General features: G+C 45.1%; 1 long non-coding RNA gene across 1 annotated transcript; it reads right to left on the bottom strand.

Annotated features, from left to right (window-relative positions):
- Positions 1-212: 212 nt before the first annotated feature.
- Positions 213-6,713, bottom strand: LOC119566161. Its single transcript, XR_005225280.2, has 4 exons — positions 5,927-6,713; positions 4,402-4,577; positions 3,197-4,261; positions 213-1,061 (listed from the first exon to the last, which is right to left on the bottom strand). It is a non-coding gene; the product is annotated as an uncharacterized LOC119566161 (long non-coding RNA).
- Between the last annotated feature and the right edge of the window lie 4,166 nt (positions 6,714-10,879).

Raw genomic sequence — 10,879 nt, 5'->3', positions numbered from 1 at the left:
TGGTAGGCAGCCAATCAGAGGAAACTTTCCCATGGGCTGGGCAGGGCTCAAGGCTGGTGTTTCTAGCATTGTGGCAAAAGCGGCTCCAGCAGAGGCCAGGTCAGGCTGGATTTACACCTTCCGCGCCCCTAGGCACAGCACCTTCCGCACCCCGCCGCTTACCGCTGACCTTCGTGTTTGCTGTAAAAAATGAAATGAAAAGAAATATAAACGATCATTTAAATACAGTAGAACCTCAAAGATACGAACACCAGTTACGGACTGACCGGTCAACCTGACACCCTGTGGAAATGGAAGTCCTCAATCAGGCAACAACAACAAAAAAAGCCAATACTGTACTGGCTTCAGCCACAGGGGCACTGGGGCTGCAGCTGCAGGGTGGAGGGGGTCAGGGCTCCAGGCTTCAGGGCGTTAGACAAGGGGGAGTGCTGGGGCTTGGGGCCTGAGTTCCACAGACTCTGGACCTGCCTTCCTCAAAGCCAGAGGGAGTGCGGCCCCAGAGCCCTGGTTCCGATCCATCTATCAGAGAAGAGCCAGAGCTGCAGAGTTTGGATCTGCGTACGAAGTTCCCCACAGCCTGGGGGATTCAGGATAGCAGGTCTGGCTAAGGTCCATCTCCACACTACCATGTCTTCTCTCTCACCATGCTGCTGGCTGCATGACTATTTGCTTAGGGCCACACCACGGCCAGCTCTGCAAGGGTGTGACAGGTGGAGGGCACAATGTTCTTCCCCCAGGGTCTGCTCCAGAAGCAGGGCCTGGCCAGAATCTCATCCGGGAATGCAGTCCTTGCTCCTTGCTAGCACGTCCATGGGCGGTAGCTGGAAGTGAGCTGAGAGCTCACCGGACCCTGCCGGAGGCTGGTGGAGCTAGTCCTTGGCCACATGCACCCTGGAAGCCACTAGAAGAAATTCTGGCTGAGTCATCCAGGATTCCTCCTGGGGGCTCCCCTGGCAATGCCAGTCCCACATGGCCGCCTCCAGTGCAGAGGGCTCTGCATCAGCAGGCGGTTGCGAAATAGTCTAGCTTGGAAATTAAGGTGCTTTCTGAGGTCCTGGGACCTGCATGTCACAGCAGTAGTCTACGCCTCTATAGTATTCATCACCATGTATTTTTGACAGGTCTCCTCACCCCATTTAGAGCTTATGTCCCACCCTCCGTTCTCGTTTCTGTTGGTGTCGAGGTTTGGCGCCGTCGGCCATTTTGAAAAAAAAATATTTTTTTTATGTTTGGATAGGGGGAATGTTGCGTGCTTGTGCTTTGATACGTTTGGTTGATTGTTTAGAGAAAAAGGTTGAAAGAATAGAGTGAGAGAGCTTAAAGATTAAAAAAGAAAGCTTTGGTAAGGTTTAAAGGGTCAATTTGAAAGAATAGAGGCAAGTTATTAAAGAAAAGAAAGATTTTTGGTGAGGTTTAGTAAGGAGAGCTGTTTTTAAAGGACTACTTTGGCATGTTTTTAAAGAATAAAATTTTTTGAGATAAATGTAAAAGGTGTATTAAATATAAGGGTATGTTAAGAAAAGAGCATTTAAAAAGAGTTAAATAAAAGAGAAACATATGTAGGACACTGTTGAGTAAGCACATAGTAAAAATATAAAGGTTGGTTAAGAAAGAAACATTTAAAATGTTAAATATAAGGGTAAGTTAAGAAAAGAGCATTTAAAAACATTAAATAATATTGAAAAATAGGTTAAAAAAGAACACATGGCAAAAAAGGGAATTTACTAAAGCAGAGACTGTTTAATAAGCACATGGTAAAAAGTATAAAGGGAGGTTAATAGAAAAGTATTTCAACTATTAAATACAAGGACAGGTTAAGAAAACAGCATTTCAAAAGAGTTAAATAAAAGAGAAACATATAAAGAGAGGTTAAAAGAGAGAACAGGGCAGGAGAAGGGCAAAGATAGACAGCATGTGGTTGAGTCGGAGAGAGAGATCTTGCCCTTCCAACTGTTCCTGGGGAAAGAAGCAACTTCCCGGGTTCACAACCCCTCAGGCTAGTTATCGCCACCTTTGGATCTGACCAATCAGAGGCTGCTCTACAGCTGTGTCATAGAATACATTTTCCCGAACCAATCCTGTACTCCCAAGATTTTTAAACAAGAGCCCTCTCCCTCCCCCACCCTCTTTAACTGCCTTAGTCTTATCTAAAAAAACAGACCCCAAGCATCTTTCCCGCCACATAGCACTTTTACATAGGGGCTTTAATAAAGGTTAAAACCATAAGCCCTTAGTAACAAACAATTTTTAAAAGTTTTCCCTGATGTTTTAGACTAACATTGGTCATTTTTAGTGAGGACAATTTGAAGCTGCAGCAAAGTCCCTGTTCGCAAAACAGCATCTGTGAGTCAGTGGATCAGAGATAAGAAGGCTGCTTCTTCCCCCACCTTTTAACAAATACAAGTGAAAGTTCTATTAAGTTTTGTAAAGGAATAATCACTTGAAAAGACAAGCCTATATGAAGAAACCGCCCTTTATTTAGCACTTTTGCATATGTTTTAATAAAAAATGAGAATGCAGAAACACCTCAGGGTTAAAAAAACAGAGAACCTGTTTATAAAGTAATTTATAGTGATAAAAAAGTTTTCCCCCTATGTTTTAGACTAACATTGGTCATTTTTTACTAAGAACAATTTGAAGCAGCGTGCTGTGACAGAGTGGGGAGTATTGACCTGGTAATGCTGCGTGGGAGTTTTACTGGGACTGTCTGCATTGGTGCTGGATAGTGGTGGGCTATCAGGGTGTGACTTCACTTGAGGGATGATACATGAGCATGTAACCTGAGCCCAGGACGGGGTTGGGACCAGGTGACACCTTCTTCCCGGGAAACTGGACAAAGTCTGGAGGAGGAGTCGAGAGGGTAGCTAGGTGAGACTGCTGGAGGGGGTTTCAGTTTGGAGCTGACTGGGGAAACAGAGGGAGGCCCAGAACCGGGGTCTGGGCTCCCTGCCCCCCAAGATGGACTTGACTGAGGGGTCCTGTTTTCTGTACTGTTTTGGACTGTGTTCCTGTCATCTAATAAACCTTCTGTTTGACTGGCTGTCTGAGAGTCATGGTGAATTGCAGGAAGTGGGGGGTGCAGGGCCCTGTCTCCTCCACACTCTGTGACATGTGCTTTTTCAGCAAAGCCCCTGTTAGCAAAAACAGCGTCTGTGAGTCAGTGGATCAGAGAGAAGAAGGCTGCTTCTTCCCCCACTTTTTAACAAATACAAGTGAAAGTTCTATTAAGTTTTGGAAAGGAATAAACACTTTAAAAGACAAACCTATCTGAAGACACATCCCTTTATTTAACATTTTTTACAGGTGTGTTTCAATAAAATAGAGCATGCAGAAACACCTCAGGTTTAAAACCACAGGTCCTTAGTAACAGCCAGTTTATATTTTCCTTATTCTGTAAACCAGTGGATCAGAGAGAAGAAGTTTGTTTCTTCCCCTGCTTTTTAACAAATACCAGTGAAAGTTATATTAAGTTTTGTAAAGGAATAAACACTTTAAAAGACAAGCCTATCTGAATACACATTCCTTCATTTAGCACTTTTGCATATGCATTTCAATAAAAAGTGAGAACGCAGAAACATCCCAGGGTTACAAACACAGAGAATCATAGAATCATAGAATATCAGGGTTGGAAGGGACCTCAGGAGGTCATCTAGTCCAACCCCCTGCTCAAAGCAGGACCAATCCCCAATCAAATCATCCTGTTTATGGAAGTAATTTATAGTGATAAAACAGTTTTCCCCTATGTTTTAGACTAACATTAGTCATTTTTAGTGAGGACAATTTGAAGCAGCGTGCTTTTGCATCAAAGCCCCTGTAAGCGAAAACAGCCTTTTTGAACCAGTGGATCAGAGATAAGATAAGATAAGGAGGAGCTTCTATTTAAACGGGTCTGATGATTAAAGATGGCTGCACCTAGAAGGCCCTGGCTAACACCGGCAGTCAAGCCTCTCATGAAGAGTTGTTATACGGTTGCTACTATGGGCCCTGAAGAGTGTTTGAGACGGGTCATGGGAGCGGGGAAACAGGGATCGCTAATGATACCTGTACCCGCAAGAACGATGCGATGGAGAAACACGAGGCCAGATCGCTGGGCCAAGATTTGTTTGAGACTCCAGACCCCAGCCAGGAGAACCCAAATGAATCAAACAAAGGGCTGTACGGAGATGAAGCACAGGTACGTTGTATGTAAGAACGTTCAAGGGATGGTTTGGCAGGGACCCGGTCACCGGGGCTCGGTTGGCTGGAGCCTTTTCGATCAAGCCTGCACAGAGACATATTGCATTTGTTGTTGTTTGTTGTTTTTAAAAGCTGCATGTGGAAGGGGTCTCTTGATACACGGTGTAAAAGGTTTTAAAAGCATGTTATTAAAAAGGACAAAAATGTCTTACACATATTTCATACTGTAAATTTTTCAGCAGCTGAACGATGGTTCTTCTGAGGACTTGGAGGTTCTGGACCCCAACAGCTCCAAAGGGCCGAGCGGATTGGGCCCGATCTGTTTTTGCCCAGACCCAAAACCAGATGCTCAACGGACTGCCGAAACCGAGGGGAATGCTTATTCTATAGGCCTGTACTATCTAAAGTTAAGGGAGAAATTTGGTATTAAGCCTGTGCGAGTTCATAACCCCGACACTGTCTGCAGAGTGTGTTAAATATCATCATCACGCTGGGATACGCGCTGCAGTGCCTCTGTTTAGCCCAGGAACATTTAGTGCTCGGGGCAGAGCTGATGGTCAAAGAGACAGAAGCCGAGGACCCAACTAGCATTTTGGATGAAATCATCAAACCGAGAGATAAATGTTTAATGCGAAATGTTGAACAACTTCTTCGTTCAGCGAATTACAAAATCTTGCTAAGACAAAACACTAACAGTTAGCGTGTGTTTTGGGAACAAAACAGGGTGTGTTGTAAAATAAAATGTCAGTTGAAAATAACTGTGTGAAGCGTGTTTTTATGGAGTTCAAGGGGTGTGGGGTTTGTCCATAGTGCCCTAGGTTGCCCCCGTAGCATACGTGCAGTTAGGTTACAGTTTGTCAACAGTATATGAGCAGCCTGTTCCTCTAACAAAGGCCCACCCAGCCCTGGCGCTTGTGCATGAGGGATATAGGCTGTTGGGCATCTGGACCATTGCAAAGCAGCTCCAGAACCCCTCTGAAATCATACCATCTTCCGCTTCGGCTGGACCTTTTCATACCCCCCCGCCCCCGGCAGGCCCTCTGCGTTAGGACTTAGTCATGACCCCTCTGATTTCAACAGTGTCTCAGGTCTCTCGTCTACTGGTTCATATTATTTAATGCTGTACAGCATCTAGGGTTACAGTTTGCATAAAAGTGTTTTATAAAAACAAAACAAAAAAATATTCTCTAGAGGCTTAGACAAGTTAATGATCAACAAAATTGTAATTGTTGCTTTGCAGGCCCTGCTACAAAGTATCTTTAAGTTTGTTTTTGTTAATATTTCTGATAGGCCGTAGGATGGGGGAGATAAAACCTCATAAAGTGGGAAAGTGCTTCCAAATGACAAATGCTTGCCTGTGCTAAAGTATAACAACTAACACAGAATGGCTGCCTGCAAAACTGTTTCACGAAAAGAGTTATCAGCATTCCCCCTAAAACTCAGCACAGCTTCCTTACACCCACGGCCTGATCTCTGTGGCTGTGGCTTTTTTTAAAATTTGTTTGTCCTCGGTTTCGATTTTAAAAAAGCATTAGAAAAGAAGAAAGGGGGTGGGAGGGGAGGGGGAGTAGGAAGGTGTCTGTGTTGGTGGGGCAGACTCATCTCTGGTAAAAAAAAAACCACCTAACTTTTTTTACAGACACTAATGTTTTCTTGTGTTTTTTGTATAAATCCAAACTTTAAAAATCAATTAAAAAACAATTAAATTAAAAAGCATTTGAAAAGCAATTGCCAGTTTTCATATTCTTACCCAATTGCTGGTTTGGTACTTTAAAAACACTATAGGCTAGTTTCAGAGGAGCAGCCGTGTTAGTCTGTGTTCGCAAAAAGAAAAGGAGGACTTGTGCCACCTTAGAGACTAACCAATTTATTTGAGCATAAGCTTTTGTGAGCTACAGGCTAGCGTTAGGCTATACTAAAAACACTATAGGCTAGTATCTTAAGTCTTTTTAGTTCACTAAACTTCTACAAAATATCCCTAAGAGTGGCCTTGTTTTGTTACAGCTCGGTAAATACTGCTTTTTCATGTTAAACTTTAAAAAAAAAAGCAAAAAAACCATAATGCTTCGAATAGGCCTCACTGCATACAGAATATCCTTTAAAAAGGTCATATTATGTTACATCTCAGTCAACGCTGTATTTTCATGTTAAATGTTAAAAAACCTTTATATAATGAAACACTGCATGGTTAGCAAGTGATAGAGGCTGAGGACTCAAATAGCATTTTAGATGAAATCATCACACCGACAGATAAAGGGGGAAAAGCCGAGGGGGTGGGGTGTTCTTCAGATAGGCTATTTGTGAGCTTCATGCAGCCACAAAACTATGGTTTTTATCTTTTACAATCAGTAAACAGAATAAAATACTTGTTATAACTTTCACAAAGTGTCTTTCAATGCAATCTCACCATTTCTTAAAACTTTAACAGTGTTTCAAAAGTTAGGAAAGAAGTCTGTGTGAAAAACCAAGCAAACTGAAGGGGTGACCCTAGAGCATTGCTAAGGCAGACTATAGCGGATGGATCACTGGCTAGCCTGATTAGTCATATCTGTTTTTAAAATGTAGAGAAAGCCACAGCTCCAGGCTGTGCTGTATTATTTTAATAAAATCTATGGACCCAAAACAAAGACAGGAGCTTGCATCTGTGTCTCAGCACACGGGTTGCAAACATTTAAAAACAAAGACATTCTGATAATGCAACAGAAAAATTAAATCTAAAAGTCCTAAGAAAATGAAAGCTTAATATAACTTTCTCACAGATTTGTTAAAACGTGGGGAGGAAAATAAACTTCTCTCTGATCCACTGGATTACAGAATAAGGGGAATATAAACTAGCAGTTACTAAGCCCTGGTCTACACTAGGACTTTAGGTAGAATTTAGCAGCATTAAATCAATGTAAACCTGCACCCGTCCACACGATCAAGCCCTTTATTTCGACTTAAAGGGCTCTTAAAATCGATTTCCTTACTCCAGCCCTGACAAGTGGATTAGCGCTTAAATCGGCCTTGCCGGGTCGAATTTGGGGTACTGTGGACACAATTCGACAGTATTGGCCTCCGGGAGCTATCCCAGAGCGCTCCATTGTGACCGCTCTGGACAGCACTCTCAACTCAGATGCACTGGCCAGGTAGACAGGAAAAGAACCGTGAACTTTTGAATCTCATTTCCTGTTTGGCCAGCGTGGCAAGCTGCAGGTGACCATGCAGAGCTCATCAGCAGAGGTGACCATGATGGAGTCCCAGAATCGCAAAAGAGCTCCAGCATGGACTGAACGGGAGTTACGGGATCTGATCGCTGTATGGGGAGAGGAATCCATGCTATCAGAACTCCGTTCCAGTTTTCAAAATGCCAAAACCTTTGTCAAAATCTCCCAGGGCATGAAGGACAGAGGCCATAACAGGGACCCGAAGCAGTGCCGCGTGAAACTTAAGGAGCTGAGGCAAGCCTACCAGAAAACCAGAGAGGCGAACGGCCGCTCCGGGTCAGAGCCCCAAACGTGCCGCTTCTATGATGAGCTGCATGCCATTTTAGGGGGTTCAGCCACCACTACCCCAGCCGTGTTGTTTGACTCCTTCAATGGAGATGGAGGCAACACGGAAGCAGGTTTTGGGGATGAAGAAGATGATGATGATGATGAGGTTGTAGATAGCTCACAGCAAGCAAGCAGAGAAACCAGTTTTCCTGACAGCCAGGAACTGTTTCTCACCCTGGACCTGGAGCCGGTACACCCCGAACCCACCCAAGGCTGCCTCCTGGACCCGGCAGGTGGAGAAGGGACCTCCGGTGAGTGTACCTTTTAAAATACTATACATGGTTTAAAAGCAAGCATGTGAAAGGATTACTTTGCCCTGGCATTCGCGGCTCTCCTTGATGTACTCCCGAAGCCTTTGCAAAAGGTTTCTGGGGAGGGCAGCCTTATTGCGTCCTTCATGGTAGGATACTTTACCACTCCAGGCCAGTAACACGTACTCGGGAATCATTGTACAACAAAGCATTGCAGTGTATGTTTGCTGGCGTTCAAACAACATCCGTTCTTTATCTCTCTGTGTTATCCTCAGGAGAGTGAGATATCATTCATGGTCACCTGGTTGAAATAGGGTGCTTTTCTTCAGGGGACACTCAGAGGAGCCCGTTCCTGCTGGGCTGTTTGCCTGTGACTGAACAGAAATGTTCCCCGCTGTTAGCCACGGGGAGGGGGGAGGGTTGAGGGGGTAGCCACACAGTGGGGGGAGGCAAAATGCGACCTTGTAACAAAAGCACATGTGCTATGTATGTAATGTTAACAGCAAGGTTTACCCTGAAAGAGTGTAGCCACTGTTTTATAAAATGTGTCTTTTTAAATACCGCTGTCCCTTTTTTTTTCTCCACCAGCTGCATGTGTTTCAATGTTCACAGGATCTTCTCCTTCCCAGAGGCTAGTGAAGATTAGAAAGAAAAAAAAACGCACTCGTGATGAAATGTTCTCTGAGCTCATGCTGTCCTCCCACACTGACAGAGCACAGACGAATGCGTGGAGGCAAATAATGTCAGAGTGCAGGAAAGCACAAAATGACCGGGAGGAGAGGTGGCGGGCTGAAGAGAGTAAATGGCGGGCTGAAGAGAGTAAGTGGCGGGCTGAAGACAGGGCTGAAGCTCAAATGTGGCGGCAGCGTGATGAGAGGAGGGAGGATTCAATGCTGAGGTTGCTGGAGGATCAAACCAGTATGCTCCAGTGTATGGTTGAGCTGCAGCAAAGGCAGCTGGAGCACAGACTGCCACTACAGCCCCTGTGTAACCAACCGCCCTCCTCCCCAAGTTCCATAGCCTCCACACCCAGACGCCCAAGAACGCGGTGGGGGGGCCACCGGCCAACCAGCCACTCCGCCACAGAGGATTGCCCAAAAAAAAGAAGGCTGTCATTCAATAAATTTTAAAGTTGTAAACTTTTAAAGTGCTGTGTGGCATTTTCCTTCCCTCCTCCACCACCCCTCCTGGGCTACCTTGGTAGTCATCCCCCTATTTGTGTGATGAATGAATAAAGAATGCATGAATGTGAAGCAACAATGACTTTATTGCCTCTGCAAGCGGTGATCGAAGGGAGGATGGGAGGGTGGTTAGCTTACAGGGAAGTAGAGTGAACCAAGGGGCGGGGGGTTTCATCAAGGAGAAATAAAGAGAACAAAGAGCCAGCAAACAGAGCTGTAAACAGGGGAGTTTGAGTGGGAGTTCTGCTGGAGGAGAAGGTATTTGTGTTTGTTTGGTTTTGTATTGGTAGTATTTGTATGTGTAGAGGCTTGTAGGGGCTTTGTGCTGGGAGAGAAGCTGAGCCCTGATTAGGGGGCGGGGCTTCACTGACTAGGGGTCCTATAAAGGTAGCAGCCAGTCAGGCAGTGGCACAGACAGCTGCAGCGGCACAGGAGCCAGCAAACAGGGGAGTTTGTCTTGTGGTGCTTTTGTGGGGTTTGGTTTTGCTGTGGGTGGTGGTGTTTTGGTGTGGTTTGTGTTTCCCAGATTAACAGGATTTAGGTGGGAAGGCTATGACAGATACAGAGGTGGGAGTAACCCATGTAGCAGAAGACACAATGAAGATGACTGGATGTGGAAGCTGTACATGATCCTGGAGGGGGCACCTGGTAAGAGTTTTGTCTGCATGAAGTGCCGTCTGATAGAGCTGTTGGAGGAAAAGATCCGAGGTTTGGAGATGCAGGTGGAAAGTCTGGTAGAGTTTAGGAAGGGGTTTGAGCAGATTATGGAGCAAAGACATGAGGTATCTGAAGGGAAAAACTCAGACTTGCAGATGGAAGCAGGACTAGGGAATTCTGAGGGGAGACTTCTGGGTGAGGAAAGTGGTCAGTGGAAGCATGTGACTAAAAGAACTAGGCAGAGGAAAAGACGGGCTAGTGAAGGAGAAATAGAGCTTAGGAACAGGTTTGCAGAGTTGGAAAATGAAGAAGGGGCTCAGCAGGTAGTCACTGAAGGTGGAAGGGCAAGGAAGAAGAGAAGAGCGGTTAGTCCTATAGGAAAAGGGGAAGAGTTAATGGAGATTACACCAAATATGAGCCCCAGGAGGATACAGGATGGGTTAAAAAGGATTACAAGGGAGAATGGGAATGGAAAGAACTTGCAGCCAGAGGGAACAGGGGATAGACTGGAGAATAGCACCGTCACTAGGAAAAGGCAGGTCTATGTAATTGGGGACTCTTTACTGAGAAGAATAGATAGGCCTGTAACCAGAGCTGATCCAGAAAATAGGAGGGTGTGCTGTCTTCCAGGTGCTAAGATACGGGATGTAGACCTGAGGTTGAAAAGGATTCTAAAGGGAGCGGGAAAGAATCCCCTAATTATCCTTCATGTGGGAACAAATGATACGGCTAGATTCTCGCTGGAAAGTATTAAGGGAGACTATGCTAGGCTGGGGAGGACGCTTAAGGAAATTGAGGCTCAGGTGATCTTTAGTGGGATTCTGCCTGTTCCTAGAGAAGGGCAATAAAGGTGTGACAAGATTATGACTGTCAATAGATGGCTTAGGCAGTGGTGCTATAAGGAGGGCTTTGGGATGTATGGCCACTGGGAGGCATTCATGGATAGAGGACAGTTCTCTCGGGATGGACTTCATCTGAGTAGGGAAGGAAATAGACTTCTAGGATGGAGGCTAGCACAACTGATTAAGAGAGCTTTAAACTAGGAATTTGGGGGAGATGGTTGGGAGATGTCCAGGTAATC

This window comes from Chelonia mydas, chromosome 4, assembly GCF_015237465.2.
Source record: "Chelonia mydas isolate rCheMyd1 chromosome 4, rCheMyd1.pri.v2, whole genome shotgun sequence".
Lineage (NCBI taxonomy): Eukaryota > Metazoa > Chordata > Testudines > Cheloniidae > Chelonia > Chelonia mydas.
This window is presented reverse-complemented; position numbering and strand designations above follow the sequence as displayed.